Below are 26,499 nucleotides of genomic sequence, written 5' to 3' on the forward strand. Positions count from 1 at the left end.
GCTTGTAGATGGCAAAAGAAAATGTGTCTCTGCTGATAAACAACAGAGGGTCTGCCCTTTACCAGGCAGATGCAAACCCCATTAACTGGCTGCAATGCTCCCGGACCTTCTTACATCTGCGATGGGAAACTGATGAGAGGTGGACTTGAAAATGAGAGAGAAGACCTGACTCACAAATTCAGCCTCCTAAAGAACTAGCAGATTCACCAAGTGGAGAGCATAAATGCATTTGCAAAAGCATTATGGTGTAAGAACAAACATTAGGTTTCATCACATGAAATTATCAACAATTCACTACTTCCAGCCTACAAAAGATAACTATAATCCTTTTTTTTTTTTTTTTTTGTCAGTCATGGAGCTGGAACTCTGGCCTGGGCGCTGTCCTACATGAGCCACAGCGCCACTTCTGGCTTTTTCTGTTTATGTGGTGCTGAGGAATTGAACCCAGGGCCTCATGCATGTGAGGTAAGCACTTTACCACTGAGCCACCTTCCCAGCCCTAGACTATAATCCCTAAGAATGTTTAAAGCGAGTTAGAAAAGAAGTGATTGCCGTCGGAATAAAAACAATCTTGAAGTAATTTCAACTCTATCGTATACATGATTGAGAAAACAACCTATAAAATTACTTGGGACAAATGATCTGAATTTTTTTAATTATAAAGGTAATGTGAGGGAGGAGTTGGGGACGTGGGGTGGGAAGGGATGGTAGGGGAAAAACAAAGGAAGGGGTAACAATGCTCAATAGGAAATGTACTTATTACTTGACTCATGTAACTGTAACCCCTCTGTACAGTGTCTTTACAATAAAAAATATATATTAAAATTATAAAGGTAATGTACAGAGGGGTTACAGTTATATCTATCAGGTAATGAGTACATTTCTTTCTGGTACATTTCTTTTCTCCCATTTTTCCCCTCATATCCCCACCCACAGGTTATATAGTTCATTTTCCATATAGTGTCTAGTGCATTTGTCATCCTTGTCTCATCCATCTTGCTCTCCCCAAAACAGATAAACAAACAAGACAAAAAACAAAACAACAACAACAAAGAAAAAAACTTCTTGTTTCCATTTCTTGGAACTCATTTTGAATTTGTATTTTTAAATGATAAAAAATTTCAAATTTAGGATGTCCAGGGTTGCAGCTGGGTCACTTGCCACTGACAACGACATGGCAGTCCAAGGCTCTCTGGCTGAGTGCAGCTACATCCCAACGGTCCTGGATCAGCAGATCCGGGGACATCTGGATGGACATCTCCAGCCTGGCTCTGGCCTCCAGGTGATGCTGGTGGACAGCAGCAGCCACAGTGGCCAGGCAGATAACAGCTTGTCAATCCAAGAGCAGGTGCAGCAGACCCTGGCCCAGTCGTCAGTGGCTGGCTTCAAGGGGTGATCCTCAGATCTCATAGCCACCAGTGCTTCACGTCTAGAGCTCCTCTCTATCCACACTGTCAAAATCTCCAAAAATTCAGGCTAATTTGCTGATCCAAGAAGTCTCTGGCACTGCCCCAGCCCTAGCCTGCATAGCCACAGCTATGCTGCAAGACATGTCTCCCAGAGAGAGTCACTCCCGCTTTCCTGAATGGAATGAGGATCCCAGCTGAGTCCCCAGTATTTGAAAGCACAGGACCCTTCAGTGTTGAAACACTGAAGAAATGAACCCTCTGGTGTCAGAGAAAAGACACACGAGAGAAACAGGAAACCTCATTAAGGCAATTTACTTCTTCTCAGAAGGGTATATGGCTACTCTATCCAGAGTTAACCAGGCACACTAGTTGGACAGTCCATTTAGTTTTTATCTTAATATAAGGAGTGGTGCTGTCCCTCCTCCCTGGTAGGAGCTGGGCTCACATGCTGTGACTGAATATCAGGAGAGTGATTTAAGGAAGCTAGAAAGTGGTCTGTCAGGGAAAAAGTTCCTACTTAGAGGAGGTCTGTTCTTTTAACCCCATTGGTAAAGACACATACACTTAACAAGGCTGACTGGTTACAAACAAAACAGATAACCGTTATAGTTTGAAGTCAAGAAGCAAATAATTCCAGGAAATATAAGTACAAAATGCTGCCTGATTACAAGTTAGAGTCACTTCAGTTTGTCTGAAAACACTGATTTTTTTTTCACAATAGCAACAGGAAAGAGCGGATTATAAATTCTTTCCAGTGCAAGGACTATGTAAAGTGATTTCACAAAGCCACAAGAGTCTATTTCTGTCAACCAAACACCCATAAACAGAGAAAGAAAACCAGGATTAATTGAGATATTATTGTAGGCAAAGCACTTGCAGATTAATTGTTATATTTTAGTTTACACTTAAATCTGCACTAAAAACATGTATTTTAGTAGCAGCTACTTGTGCTTAATCACTCTTTTACCAGGAGTAAGGAAAACAAATAGAATATCTAGGCCTGCACAATGATAGTTGTTAGTGGGTCACATGCAGTTATTAAGCCTTTTAAATGTGGTCAGTACACAGGTCTACTGGGGAAAGATCTTGAAGAGAGCTGAGATGAATGAGCTGCTGATGGGAGAGAATGTGAAAGAGGAACACAAACACTGTGGATTTAAAGACCCCTGGCAACTTATCAGCTCTGACCCAGGCCTGGCCCAGTCCTGGAGGTGAATCCCAAGAGAAAGGCTGTTTGGACCCAATGTCCTCTCTTACAAGAACAGGGTACACGGGGTTGGAGATGAGCAGCAGCTAGAAAGCAGATCCAGAACTGGATCCAGGTGGGAGGAGGCCAGATATTTACCAGGACCAGGAACATTCCACTAAGAACCAGTGCAGTCTAAAGAACTGGATGGTAGTTACTTTGAAGGGGATTTCTGAGATTTGAAAATATGAAGGCCAAGGTGTGAAACGAGGAAAGGGACTGTAAGGTGATGCAGTCAGTATTCCTGCTCCTTGTCACTCACCAGCTGAGCTCTGGTGGGGGGGAGGGTGGACCTCTACAGTCAAGAGTGTCTAGGGAAAGTTGCCTGTGGGTAACCTCTCAGGATCACTCGGTGACAATTGTGTGACAGAAGCTGTGGTCTTGAACAATATACAGTACAGTTGTGAAAGCATACAGCTACAGTTGGTCCTGGGCAGGGCTGGATTCTGCCTGGATCACAAGGACCTGGCCACGCCCCTCTCACACGTTTCTCTCTGACCAATAGGATACAAGAATTGAGGGCGTGCCCACATCCTGTGCTGCCTAGTCCTACTAACATTCCACTTTATTGGCTCACACCACTACCAGAGATTGAAGGAGGTAGAGGTGCTGTGTGATGATTGAGCGATCCTGTAAGAAACAGGATCTCCAAAGCCTAGGAATGCGGCCTTCCCTCCTACCCCATCCCAGCCCTGGGATGTCGAGCAAACAATACCGAAAAAATTAGCTGCAAGCAACTACTGCAAGAATTCCTGCAAAGGAATTGCCCTGGTGGACTCACTGAAGTCAACAAAAGGAAGAAAATTAAAAAGGGAGGTAGCCCTAACATTTCTTGGGATTGTACAGCACCCAAGGGTGAGACCAAAGACCATGTTGGTCCTGAGCCCCCCCCCATGTCCTTCCCTGCTCATGTCCTTTCCAGCGACACTGAAATCAGTAACATGTCAGCAGTCCTCCTCCTTCCATTTCCTAGTGGATCTCCACACTGAGACAGTAATCAGCAGTTATAAAAAGGAATGGAGGAGTGGGCCTGGCTGGAGAGAGAGCTAGAGAACACAATGGATAAAATTAGAATTGGAGAGGAGCAGCATTGCAGAGGACTTGAAGGTGAGGAGTTCCACGTGGATAAGGTCCAACAGCTCTTAGAGCACATGAGACAACTGAGAGAGGGGAAAGAGCAAGGGGTAAGCAGGATTTTTATGTAGTAAGCAATGGATGTGAGGAGGCAGTTGGCAGAGCTGTTGTCCCTACAACCTCCTGAAGGGACATTTCAGGTTGAGCTGCAGCTGCAGGTCAAGGCCTATCAGTTGCAGAATGGACTACAGAAATTGGAGGAACAACTTGCACATCCAAACACAGGAAAACCAGAGCCCTAGACTCCAGAACCTGGAGCAGCAAGAGTGGTTTCTGGAGCAACAGGATGAGGTATAGAATCAACATGTCTGGGATCAGCACAAGATCCTCAAGACAATGGAAACAGAACACCAGATGCACATTCTTGCACAACTGAGAATTGAAAGATCAGGTGGCCCAGCTGCAGGATGCCTTCCAGTGAGAAAGGAGAGCTCACCAACATTATGTAATCAGAGCAGTAGGCAAAAAAAAACAACAAAAACAAACAAACAAACAAACAAAAATCTCCAGACAATGCTAAACCAGCCAAAGGAGAAGTTAGGAGAATGGAATGAGAGGGCTGAGTTAAAGAGCCAACTGGCTCAGAAACTACATATGGCTTAGGAATTACATGTCCAGTACCTGGCCCAGCTTCAGGATCACAGAGCCAGAACAGCACACAGCTTCCAATCAGCAATTGACCTCAGAGAAGGAAGCCCTACTACAGCATCTGCTGAAGCAGATCCAGCTGCTGGAGCAGCTGAAGAAGGAGCAGGTGCAGAGCAAGCTGGGGACCCAGATAGTCCATCAAAAACTACAGGACACTCTGAAGTGCCTGGACACTACCAGACATCAGAACAATCAGCTGAGGGCCCAGTTGAGCAAAGAGGAAAGGGTGAGGAGGTGACCCTACCTAACATGATTATCCCAGAGGACGTAGGAAACCCACAACCCATGTGGGATTTTTACCTTGAAATGCTATCCATTGCTGAATCAAAGAAGGTGAAACTCAGCTAGCAGCAGCAGAGCAGCACCTTGTGGGTGCCTGGCTAACCTGGCAGCCCAGTGCCAGATAAAGCTGGAGCGCCAAACTCTCTTCCTTCAGAACTGGAACCACAGAGGGTCTGAAAAGTGGAAGCAAAACACATAGGCACCTGAGAAGAAGCTGAAAATCTGCTTCACCCATGACTTGCCCAAGAAGGTGGACTACCAGGAGGAAGCAGATGAACTCCAATATCGGTGCAGCTCGCTGTCAGAAGAGTCCATTATCTTCTATAAAAACAGATGGCAGTCTTGGAAGAATTGTATCAAGAAGAGTGTGTCAGCTGGCTGGCCCAGGAGAAGAGGGAAAAGGAAAAGGAGCTGCAGGATCTGCTGTTGCACCTTGCAGGTGAGGACACAGAGTGCCAGGACAGGATGCTGGGAGCTGCCCAGACCCCTGCTGCTGAGGCCACCTCAGACCTTTAGTGCCCCATAAACGTGGATGTTTTGGAGGTGCAGCAAGAGTTTGAAGAGGTGAAGCATGAAGACAATGTGGAGGCTGACTACACAGAGTGGATTGTGCCCCCACAGCCTGATATCCAGCACTTGCAAGAGCTTTCAGGCTTGGGCAATGCCCTTTACTTCCCATTGTTCTACAGGACCCACGCAAATGAAGAGGTGGAGATAATTGCCTGAAAACCTGGCAACTTCCACCTGGAGAAGTGGACACCTGTCCTCTAAAATGTACTTTGGGGCATAACACTGGTGACATTCTCTCCAGCCTCATTAAAATAAAATATTAAAATTTAAAACATTCAAAATTAAGAGAAAAAGATTTACAATTTTCAACATCACAGAGGAAAAAATGTAATGACAATAATAAGAATTCAAGGAAATACTTTGCGTATATGAATTAGAATAATATTACTGTACGGTAATTTAAATAGCCTTTGGCCAGGCATTTCACTTTTAGGATTTTTATCATAAACATTAAGAAAGAAGTTTAGCTATCAGTATAACCTTAAGTCTAACAATACGGAAATTTGAATACACTATGAATTATCCTGATAATTGAATTCTAATCAGCTACTTTAAGTACTTCAGTGAATATGTTGTGACATGGAAATGCTCATAAAATGTTACAAGGAAAACTTGTTATAAAATAGTTGGAGGCATAGCTCAACAGTAGAGTACCTGCCTAGCAAGCACAAAACCCTGAGTTCAAACAAACAAAAAAGTATGTTAATCAAGGGTCTAACAAACCAGGTCAAAATGACTAGGTCTGAATTTTAGAGCCTCCATTTACAGTCATATGACCTCAGCCAAATATCCTATTCTCTCTCTTTTCAGTTTTATCATCTATAAAATGGATATAATATCCTTCATAAGATTATTGTAAATTAGTTAATACACAACAAGTTGAGAAATGCACTTGGAACCTGAAAAGTACTTTCTAAGAGCTAGTTACTGTTAACAGCATTGGTAATTTTTGACTGTAAATTAATTTAAGAAGCAAAGGTGGAAGGAAAACCATCTAGGCAAAAACCACACCCAAAGCATTCCACAGAGCTGCTCCTGTGAAGTTGCCACCCAGCTGCTAAGCACTGCCCCCATAGCTTGCACAGCCAAGTCTTTGAGCGCAGGACATTGCATGCTGCCACAGAGCAGCTGTCTCTCCTGCCACTGGAAACCGGATGCAGCTGCCATGATCACTGTGCTCCGGCCATGGTGGGTTCTGCGTCATCCCTGCTGCTTTGAGTCAACAGCCCCTGAATCAAAGTCCAGAAAGGATGCATCTGCTTGGCTGCATGGAGTCCCCGGTTCCCAGCTGTAAGGGAGATTGAGAAAAAGAGCATCAGGCATTTTTGTTACTTAGAGAAAAAGATGATAAAGTGAAACAGACTTAGGGAGGCAAATTCATACATTGGGCAACAATTGTTTTTAGAGGGGCAAGTGATCCCTTTATGGTTTAAAAAAGCAGACATTAACTTGAATGTATATTTAGGTTCAAAGAAAGCGAAAGCTAAAAGAATAGTTAACAATCAATTCTGAATTAATCAGTATATTTCTGTGACATGGAGAAAGATGTTTGTGTTGTTGGTTGGTTGGTTTGTGGTATTGGGGATTTAACTCAGGATATTGTGCTTTGCCCTGGATGACCTCAGACCACAGTTTTCCTGCCTTCATATCCTGAGCTATGATTATAGACATGCACCACCATACCCATCTTCTTGCTAAGATGTGGTCTAACTTTTTCCCTGAGCTAGCCTCAAACCTCTCTTCCTCCCCAGAAGCTGGGAGATCTTTCTTTTGAAAGAGAATTGAGTCTTTCATAGCTCATAGAATAAGAGGCAGCTCCAATGCCATAATTAGACTGTTATAGAAGGCTGTACTAATCAAGGTGTGGCTGATGGACCAGCAACCTCAGCCAACTTAGAAGTATATTAGAAATGCAAAATCTCAGATTCCAAGGCAAATCTATGGAACACAAAGAAAAGGAGGAAAAGATATTCTAGAAATGTAAGCAACAAGATGTGACAATGTAAAGAAACTTATGTAATATGTTGTGATTATAAGCCTTAGATGTATTAACAAACTTGGAAGAAGACAAGGTCACTAACAAAATGGATTACTGAAATAGACAATTTTAAAAGGAAAAAAACATAAACTTGGTTTCAAACACATGAGATCTGAGAACTTGAGTGATAGCTTAGCTTGGCAAATACAGTCCAGGACCAATAATAAATGTCAAGACTAGACTTACAAATTGAAACTAATCTAAGGAAAAAAGATCATGGAAGCCACAAAAGTAGATATGATTGCTAATAGAGAACATGTAAACAAAGCAAAGAAAGAAACCCAGGCAAGGTATTTTTTATAATAATAAAAAGAGGAGAGGTAGAAAAGTCTGAAGATGGGTGACTAAAATATTTGGAAGAAAGGCACAGAAGAGAAGGATAGTAATTTTTTTATATTATAGTAATAGGTCTCCTCATTAAAAGATATCAAAAGTTTGTTGGCTTTCTTTCTTTCTTTCTTCCTTTCTTTCTTTCTTTCTTTTTCTTTCTTTCCTTTTTTGTTGGTTGTGGGGTTTGCTCTCAGGGCCTTGGCACTGTCCCTGAACTCTTCAGCTCAAGGCAAGTACTCTACTACTTGAGTCACAGTGTCACTTCCGGTTTTCTGGTGGTTTATTGGAGATAAGAGTCTCATGGACATTCCTGCCTGGGTTGGCTTTGAACCTTGATCCTCAAATCAGCCTCCTGAGTAACTAGGATTACAAGCATGAGCCATTGGCACCTAGCTGGTGGCTTTCTTTATAAAGGTTTGATGAAAATTTTGCAAGATTTAATAGTGTTGTAAAACTAAACAAGACATGACTTATCTTTGTTTTGTTCATTCATTCAGTTTGCAAACATTTTTGGACTGCTCACTATGAGCCAAATACTCTCCTGGGTGTTGAAGATAGAGCAGTTAATAATACACTCACACACACAAAAAAATAATACACTCACAACTCCTGCTCTAGAGCAGGGAATATGGTTCAAATGGTAGAGTTCCTTGCTAGCAAGTTCAATGTCATGAGTTCTATTCTTAGTACCACTAACACCAAGCCAAAAATCTTTTCTCCTCATAGGAATTTCATCTGGAGCCAGATTGAATATTAGTGATGATATGTACAATAAAAGGAGTGATTTAAACAAATCGTTTAAATAGGGATACAGGTGGACCCATTGCAACAATGAGACATACAAGTCGCTATGTCGAAAACAAACTTTACAACTTTGGTTGGGGGGGGGAGGAGAGTTGGGGGGGGCAGGGGGAGGATGGGATGGGAAGGGGAAACAAAGGAAGAGGCTACAATGCTTGATAAGAAATGTACTCGTTATCTTGCTTATGTAATGGTAACCCCTCTGTACAGTATTTTCACAATAAAAATAAATAAATAAATAAAAGGAGTAATTTAGAAGAAAGAGATGAGATTAGCAATTTTAAGACTGGGAAGATTCTGTTGAAAAAATAAATAGACCAGGAGGAGATCTTAAGTAGGTAGCTGAGAGGAAAGCATTTCATGGTGAGCTCCATGAGGGGGCTCCAGTGTGGTCAAAAGGCCAATGCTGGCTCTTGCCTTAACTGTAAGAAACTCATATCGGGAGCATTGTGGCCTAAGGACAATCCAGGCAAGAAGTTTAAGACTACTTCTCAACCAATAGCTGAGTACAATGGTACATACCTGTCATCCCAGCTATGGTGGGAAGTTTAAAGAAGAGGGTCACAGTTCAGGCTGCTGGACAACAAGAGAGGCACTTGTGTCAAAAACAATCAGAGTCAAAAAGGCTAGAGGCATGGATCAAGCAGTACAGCACCTGTCTATCAAACCTGAAGCCGTTAGTTCAAACCCCAGTAGTATAAAAAATGTGTACAGGACAGGGACAAAGGATTGAGTAGTACAATGCCTGGGAAGGTTTTGAGAAGGTAAGTGACATGAATATTCTGATCCCTATTGTTAAGAACATAGCAAAGTAGGAAAGCCAGAGAGTAGGTTATTATAAGCAGCTAGACAAGAATAATGGTGATTTGTACCAAGTACCTTTAACGGTTTAAAAAAAATCTCAGATAAACTTTCTAAAATTTATTCTTGTATATCCTACCAAAGTGATGTGGAAGAAGGACTGAATGTGTAAACAGAGGAAATAGTTCAGAAATGGCAGCTCTTCTAATTGTATAACTCTATGTATTTTCACATGTATCTTTAGCTATACAGAGCAAAAGTATAAGAAATTGAATAATATGGTGAAATGTTTTTATCTTCTAAATTAGTACAGCTTCAAGAAAATGTTCAGCAAAAAAATCCTCAAAAGCCAGTTATCACCACCACTGTGTCAATACATTTATATTTAGGCTAAGGCAGTAATAATAGGAGCTGATCATTTATTTTAAAGACATGAGCAATATTTTTGAAATATAGATTCACTAAGTAATGACTAGTTCTGAAAGGTGTAATTTTAAGCCTCTGTCAATGCTATAATTAAAACAAAAATGAAAGTGTATCTAGAGAGTCCACACGTAGCTTGCATCATGGGAAGACATATAATTTGCTTTTCCTGTGTCTCTGAAACCAAAGGCTCCCTTTATTGAGTGAAGATTAAAAGGGATAAACTTGTCATTTTTATTTTAAAATTCACAGACATACCAATGTCTGTGATGTTAATCTCAATGTTGATTGAGCTGTCAGCACTAAGATACGACCCCAGGTCTGTATAGTGCTTCACTGTTCACAACGCACTTTTATTTGCTACCTATATTTCTTTTAAATCTCACAATGGGCCCTTTCAGACCACTGTTCTTAATTTATAATAGAGAGGCACAGTCACCAGAGGCCAAGAAGCTTATCCAAGGGCATCTGCTAGCTAACAAGTGCTAGTGCTAGAGAAATCTCTTGCTTCCTACTCTTCTGTATTCCCACACACGTGTTCTTTTCTAGCTCTTGAAGAGGGTGGTCCTGTGAAGAATTAGCCAGGTCAGTAAGACCAAGAATCACACTGATGAGTATGACCTTAAGTGATACTTATGGAGAGGTATCAACTTGGGATTAACAGTCTTATGATAAACATTGCTGTCCCTGTTACAGGTTGGTAAAAAAAAAAAACAAAAACAAAAAAACAAGATACAGGGTTATTCAAATTAGTCAGTGGCTGTACTTATTCAGAACCTCTTTGACATTTTTCGCTGTTCCCCTTTATAGATGACTTGACTGCCGGGTCTGCTCTTCAGCCACCTCCACCAGAGGGCAGGCAGGGCAGAAAGATGAGTGTTTGGTTAAAAGTTGAAAGGAAGTGGTTCTGTGGCTCAAGTGGTAGAGCACTAGCCTTGAGCTGAAGTGCTGAGGGACTGCGCCCAGGCCCAGAGTTGAAGCCCCATGAATGTAAAAAAAAAAAAAAAAAAAAAAAGTTGAAAGAGGAAAACTTAGATCATTACCTTAATTTAGCCTATGGACTCTTTCTACATGTCAGCTACTGATGTGGCTTTTGTCATCATGCCTCTAAGTAAATCTAAAATAAGTGATTTCAGAACAGGCAAGTAGAATTGTGTTATGCTTTTACTAATTTCCACCAGTGGTATTTCTAAATGCATGAAATATTAAATCTTCAAAAATGGAACACTTGAAAGACCTGTAGGTGGGCAATATAGAAGAGACAATTTTCAATCGAGAAAATTCAGCTGGCAGGAAACATGGAAAAGTATTCCATTTCACTAGTAATTAAATATGTGCTTAAAACAAGGAGCTGTCATCTTTTTTCAAGTTAACAAATATGAAGAGTAGGAATAATTGGCCAGGACATGGTGAAACAGGCATTTTCACCTTTGTTTTAGTGGAAATGTAAAAATTTCCTACTGCCTAAGCTAGAATCAAATTCTTGTTCTTTTCCTCTAATAAAATGAGCCCTGGGGCTGGGAAGGTGGCTCAGTGGTAAAGCGCTTGCCTTGCATGCCAGAGGCCCTGGGTTCGATTCCTTAGCACCACATAAGCAAAAAGAAAAAAGCCGGAAGTGGTGCTGTGGCTCAAGTGGTAGAGCGCTAGCCTTGAGCTGAAAAGCTGAGGGACAGTGCCCAGGCCCAGAGTTCAGGCCCCACGACCGGACCCAAAAAAAAAAAAAAAAAATGAGCCCTTACAAAGAGACTGATTTCTTCTTGATATGAGATAGATCAATAAGCAAGTCTGATATCAGAGTTGCTCCTCGAGGAGAAAATAAAAGTTCTAATTCTTCCTGTTCTGGCAAACTGCAAGACATAAACTGATTTTGGGGATGAATTCCAGGAAATGGAAACAGGTTTTTTCTTTTTCTTTTTCTTTTTTATTGGGGGTGGGGTCCAGTCGTGGGGCCTGAACTCTGGACCTGGGTGCTGTCCCTCAGCTCTTCAGCTCTTCAGCTCAAGGCTAGAGCTCTACCACTTGAGCCACAGCACCACTTCCGGCTTTTTTCTTTTTGCTTATGTGGTGCTGAGGAATCGAACCCAGGGCCTCATGCATGCAAGGCAAGTGCTCTACCACTGAACCACCTTCCCAGCCCACAAGAGGTTTTTTCTTTGTTCAAATAAACAAACAAATAAAACTGATGTTGGACAGAACTGAAAGTATCCGCATTCCTGTAGCTCTCACAAGATCATAACATCTGCCTCTTACCAACAGGACAGGAAAATAGTGCCTTCTGCAGATTTGACAGCAAAGCAAGTGGCCCTGACCTGCATCCTGCTATGTGAGGTTGTTGCCCTGAGAACCAGGGCTCAGACAGAGCTTTCTGCAGATAGAGCCATGGATCTTGTCAACAATAGTCAGGCATGCCCTGTGAGTTACACAGCTAGAAGCCAGTCATGGTCTAACAGATCAAATACAACATTTCTTTGTAAATTCAAATTACTGCACTCCAACAACGCTGCTTGATGTGACTTTACAATCTGAAACAGTTTCAGATAAATTAAGAGACAGTCTGAAGGAAAAGGGAGACTTTTTTTTTTTTGGTCGGTCGTGGGGCCTGGGCTATGTCCCTCAGTTCTTTAGCTCAAGGCTAGTGCTCTACCACTTAAGCCACAGTGCCACTTCCAGCTTTTTCTGCTTGAGTGGTACTGAGGAATCAAACTCAGGGCCTTATGCATGCAAGGCAAGCACTCTACCACCGAGCCACCTTCCCAGCCAAAGAGAAATAGTCTTATAACAGGACTTGAAAGAGTAGTCTCCACAGAAAGAAAGTGTTTCTGAATTCTCCTAGTTGTACTCTCAGCTTATTTATAATAGGAAGAGACTGATAATCCCTAGATGTCTAATCAAGAGTTTAGTATAGGTCATTGCCAGGGGCTTGGGGAAGAGGAAAGGGGAAGTTGTTATTCAATGGGTAGAGTTTCAGTTTTGCAAAGATGAAAATAAAATCCCAGCAATGTGTTGCATAAGGTGCAAACAACACTATTTGTACCATATACTTAAAAATGATTAAAATGGTAAAGAAGGGAAGTGTACACAGCCATAAACTATCTAACCAAAATGGAAAATATTTATATAATAACTTACAGAACAGAATACAGAGGTTCCAGGTCTGGGTAAACAGGACTTTGCTGTCTTTGCCACCTAATGAAGGTGTAAAAGAGACAGGATGAAGGTATTTGACTAGGCTAAAAATGGAATGGGTTCAATACCTTGTGTGTGTGTGTGTGTTTCTGTGTGTGTGTGTGTGTGTGTGTGTGTGTGTGTGTGTGTGTGTGTGTGTCTGTTTGTGTATATACATGTCCTTAGCACCAAAAATACTAATATTATAGTGATGTGTTTTAAAATAAAATAAAAATGAAGTAGCAAGCAAGCTGGGAAAGATGAGAATCTGAAATCATGCTGAGTAATCAAGAAGTTTCTCAGCTTCTTTTCTGTCCAATATTCCTGCCTGGGCGCAAGGCTGCCCATAACTTGAAGTAGGAACCAGGAGAGGACAAAGAGAGCCTGAGAGCCTTCCAGGTACATCTGCATCTGTCACATGTTGGTAGAAATGTAAATCTGGATCTCAGAGGAAAGATCTCAAGTGGAGTTTGAGTTATGAATCATCAGCACTTGGGAGCTATTTAAAGTTAAATATTCTAGATGCCTTCTCATTACTGAGATTTTCTTATAGCATTCTTGAGTATTTGCTAACTGAAGTAAAAGATCAATTAGGACAATTCCAAAGACAGAGGTTGTCTTACCAAGATTTCATTTGATTTTAAAGTCTGAAACTTGGCAGCTAAACCATAGGTTTTCACATTTTGCTTGCACATTCCCTAAATAAAATTTGAAGCTGGGTGCCAGTGGCTCATGCCTGTAATCCTAGCTACTCAGGAGGCTGAGATCTTTGGAATGCAGTTCAAAGCCAGCCTGGGCAGGACAGTCCGTGAGACTCTTATCTCCAATTAACCACCAGAAAACAGGAAGTGGCACTGTGGTTCAAATGGTAGAGTGCTTGCCTTGAGCTGAAGAGCTCAGGAACAGCACCCAGCCCAGAGTTCAAACCCCATCACCAACTGAAAAAAAAAAAAAAAGAAAGTTTTATCTTCCCAAACACTTTCCAAAATTTGTATGTATATTTTTTATCATAAACTTAGTGATGTTGGAGATGTCTCAGAATATTGGAGTATTGCATAGGAGTGAAGACACTAACTCAAAAGGAACTGGGCATACCAAAAGGGTGTGAAGCAGAACACACGGGGGTGGTGTGGGCTGTGCCAGTCACAGAGAGTCCTACCCCTTTACCTGGATTGGTCAAGCTCAGGGTTCACCATCTTTCATGACTGCCTAACATGCAACATTTAAACCAAAAGGACAGGGAATCTTGTTGGTGGGCTTTTAACAAACAAGGGTCCATTGGGAAGAGTACAACAAGGCTCAAGGGCTTTCCTTTTTGGCAGATAAACTTCCCAAATGAAGGGAGGAGGGGGATAAGCAAAGCAAGAATCTGACAAAAGAACCTGGAATAAATGGAGTCTTACAAAGGAATCTGACATACTTTGAAAAGCCTATCTCATACAGTGGCAAACGTGATATCTAGAGCGTGATAGGTATTGACATGTTCAAAATTAAATTTCTGGCAGCTATGGTGGTCTATACCTGTAATCCCAGCTACTCAAAAGGTAAAGATCAGGAGGATCACAGTTCAAGGCCAGCCTAGGCAAAATAATAATAATAATAATAATAATAAAAGACCTAGACTCCATCTTAACAAACAGTGGAGTATGATGTGCACTACTGGACACGTGGCTCCAGTGGCAGTTGCCTATTAAGCGCAAATTCAATTCCCAATAGCATCAAAAATTAACTAACTCATCAATTAATTAAACTTAAACCATTCTTAAATATAATCAAGAGAATATAAATAAAAATAGAGGTCTGCACTCACTATTATGGATTTTTTAAAATATGGAAACTTTCATTGTCAGAAATTTCATATGATTTTTATTCTTGAATTCATATCTGTATTCTAGTGTCTCAAGAAAATTATATCCTAATATGTGCTATGTTGATGTTATGTTAACATTTTATTGATTATTCCATCATACTTCTTGCCATAAAATATGAATACAAATGTAAACATGCTCTGGTTCTCAGTGCTGTTATTTCCTTTGCAAGTAGTTATTATAGTAATTATATAAGCAATAATAGTCAACTAGTATAAATGGCACATTTAGATGAATTTAAAATTAAAATGTTACTGTGTCTACATCTTGTAATGAAGACTTTTCGTTTAGTTTATATATGTCATTAATTATCATTATTATTAGGCATTCATTTTACTCTAGTTTCAGTATAAATTCTTTTAAAAGTTATTCATATAAATGTGTAGATGAAATTGGAGTTTTAATACAGCAGTAACCTGCAATTATCTGAACACCTTCAGAAGTAAAATGACTAAAATCACATAGTAATGTATCATAAAAATTATATTTTAATGAGTTATCAACTGACCACTCAACTAAAGTCCCCCTTTAATTTTGTGGAAAGGATTGAAAACCTCTAGAGTTGCCAAAGAACATATTGCCCAGTTATTATAATTATTCACCTTTTCAGTATCTGTACCAATAATTTGAACTGTCCATTTACTTGAAACTTAAGAGCGGTTTCCACTTCATAAGCAATGTGCTGCTGAATGTCTTGAGCTTTTTAACATGCTGTATGTGTCCTAATGTGGGTGGTGGAGGAGAGGAAATTGTGCAAGGGAAGATGAAAAAAGAGAAAGCAGTTGCTGCATGGGTGTCCTAAGACAGACACTGCAAGGATGTCCTAAGGCAGGTTAGTCTTAAGGAGAATGAGGAAGTTGAAGACCAGAGACAAGTCTCATGAATCTCTCTTTAGGCCCTCATGCCACTGAGAAATGATGGTATATCCTCAGTTCCCTTAAACTACTTTTTTGTGTCATATCTTCTATCGCCTCCTCCCAACTAAAGACAATAAAACAGAGAGAGAAAGAAAAGAAAAAAGATAGCGGGAAAACAAACAAATGCAAGAACATTTTTTTTGCAAGTTGTAGGAAAAGCCAGTCTGATGGCTGAGAATAAGAACAATTCCTCAGGAAATGGGGTTGGGAATAGGGCAAGAAGGAAGGAGTGGCTGTTATATATAGGTGGGGTAGGATTAGAAATAAAGGACCAAGGTCATTGTCAAAAGTGGTGGAAACTTGAGGTTAGGCCTCTCTTTCCTGCATCAGCAGCCTAGGATTGCATTTCATTCCCTCAGCAAGGAATTTTCTAAAGGCATATTCTAAACCAGCAGCTGTGTCACACCCAAGGGTTACAAAGACTTACACTCCTATTCTTCAAGGTACTTATTCCAGTTGCTCAAGCCTCATGCTCTTCACTGAAGTCCTCTAGCCTAGCCACCTCTCTCCCTGCTTCCCTCTGAGCATGCTCTGCAATTGTACCACCATCTAAAGTGATGTTTGTCTCACTTGTCCAGATACTACTCCATGCTTTCTAATGCAGAATGTGGCTGATCTTAGTGTCTGCTAACAGTGTGGGAAAAGTGAACAAGAGACACTTTGTTCTTCAGCTCTGGAGTAATGCTCCTTGGTACTAGGAGGCCAGAGTTTGGAGACCACTGGGCAATGAAAAGCACAAATACAATTATTCAGCCAGTACTGGGGCTTGAACTCAGGGCCTCATGCTCCTGCCCCCTAGCTCTTCCCCTCAAGATGGCATTCTACCACTTTTAAGCCACAGCTTTACTTCTGGCTTTTTGCTGGCTAATTGGAGATAAGAGTCTGCTTAGGCTGGCTTCAAACTATGATACTTAGATCTCAGTTTTCTGAGTAGCTATTGTAGGAATTATAGGATTATAGGAATAAGCCACCAGCACCCTGATAATATTACCATATTTTGTATGTGCCTTGGGCATGTATGTTGGGAAGAACCACAAATTAACTTATTAAATAATGAACCAAGCAAGCTGGGTGCCAGTGGCTTAAACCTGTAATTTTAGCTACTCAGAAAACTGAGCTCTGAGAAACACAATTTGAAGGCAGCCCAGGCATTCTGTGAGACCCTTATCTCCAATTATTGCCAAAAAGCTATCAGTAGAGGTAGTATTCAAGTAGTAGAGTGCCAGCCTTGAGTGAAAAAACTAAGGCAGAGGGCCTGGGCCCTAAATTCAAGCCCCAGTACCTTCACACACAAAGAAAGAAAGAAAGAAAGAAAGAAAGAAAGAAAGAAAGAAAGAAAGAAAGAAAGAAAGAAAGAAAGAAAGAAAGAAAGAAAGAAAGAAAGAAAGAAAGGAAGAAAGGAAGGAAGAAAGGAAGGAAGGAAGGAAGGAAGGAAGGAAGGAAGGAAGGAAGGAAGGAAGGAAGGAAGGAAGGAAGAAAGGAAGGTAGGAAGGAAGGTAGGAAGGAAGAATTTAAGTAGTAGTTCAAATGTACTGCCTGAAAGTTGCATCTGGCCTATAGACATTTTTACCTTAGCAGAAAGGGTGTTGACAACTTAAAAACTAGTAATTTGTCTATAACACTCGAGTTTTCAAATAAATACCATAAAAAATTGACAATGAACTGTATTCTTATATCACAACAGTCAGCTGATCATGAGTAATAGCTGCCCCTCCAGAAGAGTAAACCCTTTCCACATGATCTGTCCTCTTTTACTTAGATCTCTTGCCTCCCCTCCCCACACCCATCATCATGTGATTTTCTCTAGGACGTGCGAGTGTATGCCCTCACACTGCCACTATACTTAACACCCATAACTACCCAACATATACATACCCAAACATACAAGCCTCGTGTTGTCTCAGTAACAGTACTCTCAAAAGTAGAAAGTTACAGATGCAATTCATTTTTATCCTAAAAAAATAATGCTTAAAGGAATTTAGAAAATTTAGAAAATGAAAGAAAATTTCATTAAAATGCCAATGATCTTGCTAGTCAGAATTAAATCACTATAACACCAGGATTTTTCTGCCTGTTTTTTATTGTTTTATGCAAGGCTTGTTATACAAGTATAGTTCTGGCTGCATTTTTTTTTCAGAGTTCAAAACTATTGTAATTTTCTTTTGGGCTTAACACTCATAAATTTGTTTAGTAAACATGATTTCCTACAAATAAAAACATCTATTTCTTATTTTATCATTTTATATGCTGTTTTATATATTTTGAACTTTCTATTAACTTAAAATTTTAATTCATTACATGCATTCCCTTTATATAATATCTTTCACTTATTTGAAGTTATTACAAGCTTCTCAGAGGACATATAAAATTCTTTAAAGGTTAGATAATAAAACTGGGTGCAGGTGGCGCATGCCTATAATCCTAGTTACTCAGAAGACTAAGATATGAATATCACAGTTCAAAGCCAACTTGGGCAGGGAAGCCTGTGAGACTCTTATCTCTAATTAACTACCAAACCCCAAAAAGATTAGATAATAAAATCTATCATGTGAGCCAAGCATCAGTGGGTTCAAAACTATAATCCTAACTCAAGAGGCTGAGACATGGAGAAGGTGTCGGGAGTTCTTTTTTTTTCCTTTTTAAAAAAAATTATCTTTCAGTAGTTGTACAAAGAAGCTCCCATTCTACAAAACAATATATGAATACAAAGTGTCTGACAACATTGTCACCCATCTCTTCTAACCCATCCTTTGTCTCACTTTTTTCTGTAATTAAGATTAGGTGATTACGTAAATTTCACAGTATTGTGGAATAGTGATATTTAGTTAAAGTCACAAACACATTTTAACCTTCACAAGGCAAATTGTCATTATCATAGTCTATACAGTTTGTGAATTCTATGAGCTTTGACAATACAAGTTATTTTTTCCACATCAGGTGATGTTTACATTTCTTTCCTTTTGCCTAGGGTAGGCTGTTCCCTCTTATTCTGTTCCTTTTCCTGGCTTCTCCCTGTTGTGTGCATATATCTACCATATATATGGTTAAGAACATGGAGTCATTTAGCAATGATATGACCAAATGGGTGGTTGTCCTTTGTTTCTTGAGTCCTGTTACTTTGCCTTGTATTTTGACTTTAGCATCTACATATCAGGGAGACCATGTGCTGTTTGTCTTTCATTCTTGGCTTACTTCCCTCACAATAATCTGCTCTAGTTCCATCCATTTCCCTGAAAATGCCATTATTTTGTCCTTTCTAATGGCTGCATAATATTCCATTGTATATAGGTACCATAATTTTTGGATCCACTCATCAGTAGTGGGGCATCTGGGTTGTTTCCAAATCTTGGCTATTGTGAACAGTGCTGCAATAAACATGGAGGTGCATGTGTCTTTGTATACTGGCTCCTGTTGGTCAGGGTAGATGCCTAGGAGTGGTATGGCTGGGTCATAGGGGAGGTCTATATTAGCTTTCTGAGGTGTCTCCAAACTGTTTTCCAAAGTGGTCGTATTAGCATACATTCCCACCAGCAATGTAGTAGGGTTCCGTTCCTCTTTCTCCACATCCCCTCCAGCATTTGTTGTTGGCTGACTTTAGGATGTGGGCCACTCTGACTGGGATAAGGTGGTATCTCAGTGTTGTTTTCATTTGCATTTCCTTTACAGCCAGGGATGATGAACATTTCCTCAAGTGTTTCTTTGCCATTTTTATCTCTTCTTCTGAGAAGTCTCTCTTTAGTTCCCTTGCCCATTTCATGATTGGTTTGTTAGATTTGTATAGGGTTAGTTTCTTGAGTTCCCTGTATATAATGGATATTAGACCTTGTCTGATATTTTGCTGGTAAATATTTTTTCCCAATTAGTTGGCTGTCTTTCTAGTTTGGTTGCTATTTCTTTGTCTGTGCAGAAACTTTTATGTTAAGGTAGTCCCATTTGTCCAGTCTCTCTCCAATTTGTTGTGATCCTGGGACTCTGTTCAGGAAATTCCTGCCTGTGCCTATAAGTTCAAGTGTCTCTCCTACTCTGTCCTGCAGTAGTTTCAGAGTATCAGATTTGATGTTACGGTCTTTAATCCATTTTGAGTTGATGTTAGTGCATGGTGACAGGCAAGGGTCCACTTTAAGTTTTCTGCATGTGGCCACCCAGTTTTCCCAGGACCAGTAGCTGAAGAGGTTATGATTCTTACACTGTACATCTTTGGCTCCTTTGCCAAATATCAACTGACTGTATGTATGCGGCTTTATTTCTGGGTGTGAGGGGAGTTCTTGCAGACATTTGTATGGACTAGCCTGAATCTCTATGTTCCCAATATCCACCTCCCAAAAAACTGAGATTTCAAGAGTGAACCACTACATTGGCTGATAATCTTAATGTACATTTATAGAATAACTACTGTATACCAGGCATTATGGTAAGTACTGAGGGAAAAGAATGAGCATCACATAGTCCATCCAAGAGGTCTCAGTCAAGAGAAAGGGACAATTGTGTTAGAGAGCAAGGATGAAGTGCTTTTTGGAGAAAGAAGAATGCAAAGGGGTGTGCACTGGAATATGCAACAGAGCATACTGCCCATCACGAACTGAAGGAGTAAACACAAAGCAAAGATAGAGTGGTAGGATGAAAGGATGAGTCAGTTTCTCACATGAAAAACTGAAAAAAAAAAAACACTCCAAGCCAGAGATGCAGGATGTGTGGTGTTATAGAAGTGTGAGAACAACGGGAGTTTAAGGAGGTAAAGTTGGTTTTGCATGAACAAGAAATTAGAGAGAGGAAGAGTACTATCGATAAAAGCTCAACAAATGGACAGATGTCAGATGAAAAGAAATATTATACTGAAGGCTTCACATTTATTCTGAAGGCAATAGAAATCCATGGGATTTTTTTTAGTGGCAGAGGCTCATGATTAGGTTTGTTATCAGAATGAAGAGTCAATAGCAGAAATAGATAGGCCAGGTAACAAGCTTGTGCAAGCCTCCAGAGAAGAAATGATAATGGATGTAAGTAGGTGATGACTGAAGACAGAAAAAGTATAGCTGATGGAACTGAGCACAGACCATTAAACATCTGATAACTTCCTGTAGCAAAGAGTGAGGGACTTTATGGTCATGGTTATTATATATGCTTGTAAAGATGTTAAATCTCCTTCACTCATGTAAAATTTAGATTAAAGCAAATACCCACTCTTATTTTATAATCTGGGAGTAGCTGTACAAAGGAGTTGGCCATTTAACAAAGCAGTTTATGAATACAATGCATTTTGATCAGTGTCTCCCTTTCAATATTCCATTCTTATTTTTGACTACTAAAAAGTTGTAAGTTAAAGTCTTTCTACCTTCTTAAATAAAAAAGATTCTGCTGAGCTCATCTCAACATTCAGAATATCTTTTTCCAAATTATAGGAAACATTTTCTGCAAAGATGACCAAAGAAAGCAAAGTTGTGGTTTTTTAGAATTGTAGTAGTTTCATTTATCTACCACCACAATCTGTAACACCTATTCATACACCTACCTCCTGTCATTATTAATAGCCTTTTGCTTTCTCAATTTTTCCACTGAAACCTAATTTTAAAACAATGGCTAAGCAGCAAATTAGGTCAGTTATTTTTATAGACAAATCTTACTGATTTTCCATTCTCAGGTTTTTGTTTAAATAAGAGTTAACATTAAAGTCCAAACGTGGTTGAATATATTCTTCAATGTATCAGAAGGAAACAAGGGAACTTTTATGCATTAAGACTTTAAATTTAGGATTCAAGTCATATTCTTTAAGGGAAGTGATCTGAAACATAGTCATTAATGTTACCTTATTAATCAATTTAAAAAAGCATGCTCAATTATCCTGCCCATGTAATTGTAACTCCTCTGTACAGTATGTTCACAAATAAAATTAAATTAAATTTAAAAAAAACCCCAAAAAAAGCATGCTCAATATACTTTTTAGGGATAATTTGTAAAGCATACTATCTCAGTTTGAAACATTTGCAGGCTTATTGAAGTTGATTATCATATGAGATGTATGAGGAATGCTCTAAATTTGACTCTTTTTTTTCAGATGCCCTTGAATTGAATGTTAAGTTACTGTTGCTATGAGAAAACATTTAGATCTCTATTACCAGTGCACTTACTGGTACAAGGAAAATGTTGTATCTGGGGAAATTCCCGAGCTCACTAACAATTCCACAAAAGATTCAGAATTTCTGAGACAGAAAATTGGGCCTTGGTTTGTGCAATGTATGAGTTCATATAACTTGAATCTACAGAAGAAACTAATATTATTTTTTGCTCAACTCCCTAATATTAAGGAACCAAAGAGACTTAGAGACTTTTCTGATGTAACCATTGTGAGAAAACTAGTTACTAACAGCTTTCGAATCTAGGCCAGAGCTCTCCTCAAGCTCTTTGCCTGTCTTTTCCATAGCTTTGTCATCAACATAGTTGAATCAGAGACCTTTCAAATAGAAAAGAAATTGTTTTCATAAAGTTAATGCCAGTGTCTAAATTATATTTTATGTATCCTGGTAATCACACTTCTATTCAATATTCAAGTAAATACATCTGTCAAAGTTGAGCTAAGAAGATCTGGAGGTTGTCTGAATTTATCAAAAGAGAGAGATTAAAATAATTTAGTTTGGAGCATACATAGCAATAAGACTAAACTGACCATGTCTCACTTAAAGACATTAGCGATCTTATTTTAGCAACTGGATATGGATGATGAGCAATCAGATGTCTAATCCGAGTTGTTCCATCTTGCCCTGGACCAATGGGGGCTGAAGCCCAGCCATCCTCTATCTAATTTGTAATTTTTGGAAGTTCTGATTATGGTGTTACTGTAATTGTGAACAATCTCCAACAAAGAGAAAGTAAAGAGCTGACAGAAAACTATACCAGAGGTTTCCAGGGGAGCCCAAACAGAAATATTCTTTCAAGCTCAGAGACAGTTTTACAGGACATTGTCATGTGAAGGACTTGACATACAAAATACCTTACTGGAACTTGTATTTTCCTGAATAATATGTTATTCAAGTGTAACTATTTGATTCTCGAACACTATTTATAAATTTGTGCTGAGAGTGCTCACAACTGAGTTTGGCTGCTCAGAGCTATTCATTTTCCTACGTGCTGGGTAGGACTTATGACATAGAATGTTCAAAGGCATAGAACCATTTCTCAAGATCTTACGTCTCAGTGTTCTGTCCAAGAACAGTTCTAAACTTCAGTTCTAAAGAACTGAAGTTCTTCTCAGAAGGACCTGGACCTAAAAGGATTCTGAAATTCTGAAAATCTGTTTCATGAAATGTGGTCACAACAGAGGAACTACACTTATTTTACATGTTTCTTCATCCTCATGAAAGCTTTGAAAGACATGCCTTACCCCACTTTCCAAATGGAGGAACCAATTCTGAAAAATGAAGAATGTTGCCCCATGTCATATAGCCAGAAGTCTGGTCAACCTGAACTCAGAGTTCAAGCCCATTCCATATGCTTTGCTCTTTCTCCAATTTGAGGTGACCTGAGGATCCCAAAACCTATATTCAGATTTGATATATATTGTAAAATCCAGTGTCTTTTGGTATGAAGGGACTTGGTCTTGTTAGGACGCCTTGTTATGCCTCGATGCCTTTTACCTGCAAAATCTGCTAGCTATCCTAGGATTCAAACAGACAAAAGATACTTCTAGCTAGGATTAACTCTAGAATGACTGTTTAAGAAATGCCCATTTGAAAATGACTGGAGAACACTTGCCTCATAGTCATCAAACCAAGCCTAATCCCAGCTTCACTGCATTGAGATTGTAGATGCCAAGAGGAATGATGACTGGAGGCCAAGGCAGATGTAATGACAAATGAAGAAAGAAGACTGCAAGCCAAGAAAGAGCCAAAAGGTTTTTGAAGCATATGCTGAAGCACAATTTTAAGTCATTTAATGTCATTAACTTAAAGAGAGTGTCAGGAAAGTAACCAAGCTTTGACTGAAAGAGCCACACAGACAAGACAGCTGAGCTCCCAGCAGGATCTGGTTTTGTCATCAGTAGCTTCGTCGCTGTCTGGCTAAGCATTTGGGCTGGCTTTCACAGGCAGTGGGATCGTGTATGATGGAACATTAGGTCATGCCCAGTTTGCCAAGTCCAGTCAAATATGTTCCACATTTAGAAGAAGAATTTCAGGGTCACTGCTTCCTAAAAGGCCACAGGACAGCCTACAGCCAATTAGAATAATAGTATCTTGTTTTTGTTTACCAGTGCCAACTGCTTCTGCCACTACATAGGCCACATTTTTATATTACTCAACTTGGAATAATATCAGGAGCAGGGTATTTTTATCCTAGCCACACAGGAAAGTACTAAAGATCAGCCTAATTATGAAAATTCACACACATTATGGTACATTTTATCTATATGAATTGTCTATTGTGAAATGTAGTGCTACATTAAAGGGCCCTAAGAATAAGTTGTTAAAATATAAACATTAAAAAACTGAAAGATTTTACAAAAAAAGGCCATGTAAATTTTATTTTAAAAGGTGAAAAGAAGTTCACTATTATACTGATCATCAAAATGGTGTGAAATAAAAATGCAATGAAATCATCCTTCTGCTTCTAATACATATATATTCATATTACTATATATAATATGTACATATATCAGTGAAGAAAAGGATATATTGAGATGGACTTTCTCATGTTTAGTGAGTAAAAATGTAAATTACTATAAGTTCTCTGGAAAATAATTCACCAGTAGATTTCAAAAGCCTTAAATTGTTCACCGTGCCTCTGAAAGTACAGTATCAGAAATTGAGGGTGGGGCCCCGTCTGTTTTTAAAAATTATTGAAGTGATTCAGACAAATATTTATGTTTCAGAACCTCTGACCTAAAAAGTCGCATCCACTCCTGTGGCTTACAGACCATCTGCTATAGGTTGACATTTACTTGTCCCCAAATTCATATGTCAGAACACAATTCCAATGTAATGATTTGAAGTGGGGCCTTCAGAAGTCAGGTAATTCAAGAAGGTAGAATACTCATGGTGCTAATTACTTATTAGAGGGGCTCAAAGAGATCCCTTGTCCCTCCCACATGAGAAGTTACAGGGGAAGGCTCCATTTCTTAATGAGCATGTGGGCCTCACTGATCACTCAGTCTACTGAGGCTTTGGTCTTGACTTCCAACCATAACCGCAAGTAATAAATTTATGTTGATTATAAGCCAGCCAGCCAGTGTTATACTGTTATAGTGAATGCAGACACCATCTCTAGCCTGATGAGTCCTAAATCAACATCTGTATATCAGATGAATTTTCTGAATTCCAAATCCCTATAACCAAGTATTCAGTTTATATTTCCATGTTGATATCTTATAGTATTTCAAAATAAACATGTTTAACATTTGCCTCTCAAAGTTTCATAGATTTGCCTCCCAAATTTTCTGTACCTCCAGAGATCCCAATCTCTACAGTGTTATTATTTCTGATCAAGTGAGAATCCTAGGTTTCATCTTTGGCTCTTCTCAGTCTCTTCTATCATATTTACATATATTGTCAAGCACTATTTCTGAAAGGTATACGATATTGTTATGATGAGCCAAACTGTGTTTCCTTCTAAGTCATCTACTGAAGCCCTACCCTGCATGCATGTGACCCTATCTAGGGTCTTCAGGAAAAAGGTTGTAGGGCTAAATGGGATCATAAGGATGGGGCCCTACTTCTACAGGATTGTCGCCTTCTAAGTCTTAAAAGATCTCTCCTCCACCTTCTCTCTCCCACCACTCCTTCCCGCTCCCTTTCAGTCTCCCTCTCTGTTACAACAAAAAGATGACTGTCTGAAAGTCAAGAGTAGAATCCTCACTAGAGATTGACCTTTGCCACATTTCTAGACTCCATTTAATGAGAAAATAAATTACTGTTGTTGCAGTGACACAGTCTAGGATATTTTGCTGTGGTAGCCCAGGAAGACTAAGAAAAAATACCTGTAAGCTGTCCATTTCCATTCACCTCCACTGCTGCCATCACTTCTTGCCTAAATTACTGCACTAGCGTTCTAATAATTTCCCTCTAGATCAGGCTCGTTCCCTTCCAAATATTATCTATACCCAATGGGAAAGATATCATTAAGTCAGACATTTTTAATCCTTTAATGATTTTTCATTGTCTTTCAAATAATGCACAAATACACAGCATAGATATATTATAACAGAAACAATATGAACTGGAATCTCCAACTCCAGTTTCTGTAGTTTGGTTTGCATGGCTTCACCAGAATCCTCTTAGTCAGCCTGCAATGAGTGTCACTCTTTGGCCATCCAGAAAATACAAGGCTGCTAGGACAGCCCATTGCAGATCATCTTTATCTGGGAAGCTGTGCTTAGTTCCAACAATTTAGTACCCCATAAAGCCCAGGTACTATGTTTCTACTCAACAAATATACTTTCCAAAATTTTCTAGGGCACAGATTGCAAATTTTTGTTCAAACTTAAAAAACATGAAGTTTCTCTTATGGCTTTCTTTATAGCACCTTCTCTGTCTCTTAAGGAAATATCTCTTGGCTTACAGCCCTGATGGTGGCGGTTCTACACCACCAAGGCTAATGTAGATAAGAGATTAAAAATACATCAACTGACATTTCACAATTTATCCCAACACATTCGCTACAATGTGTTTCACTCTCTCTGTTCAGCTCTCACTCAATGTTGTTAGGGGAAAGCATGAATATTATACCATATTCTCTCACACATTCAGGCCCCAAATATATTTCCTCCTCCCTTTGTGTGTTCACCTTTCATGTCTCAGTGGAGCCACAATTTTCTTAGGAAGAACCTTTGACCACTTTCATATGAGTTAAGTCTGTCATAGATTCCCAGTGTATAAGCTAT

Source organism: Dipodomys merriami, unplaced genomic scaffold, assembly GCF_024711535.1.
Source record: "Dipodomys merriami isolate MVZ:Mamm:240054 unplaced genomic scaffold, mDipMer1.0.p SCAF_5, whole genome shotgun sequence".
In the NCBI taxonomy this organism is placed as follows: domain Eukaryota; kingdom Metazoa; phylum Chordata; class Mammalia; order Rodentia; family Heteromyidae; genus Dipodomys; species Dipodomys merriami.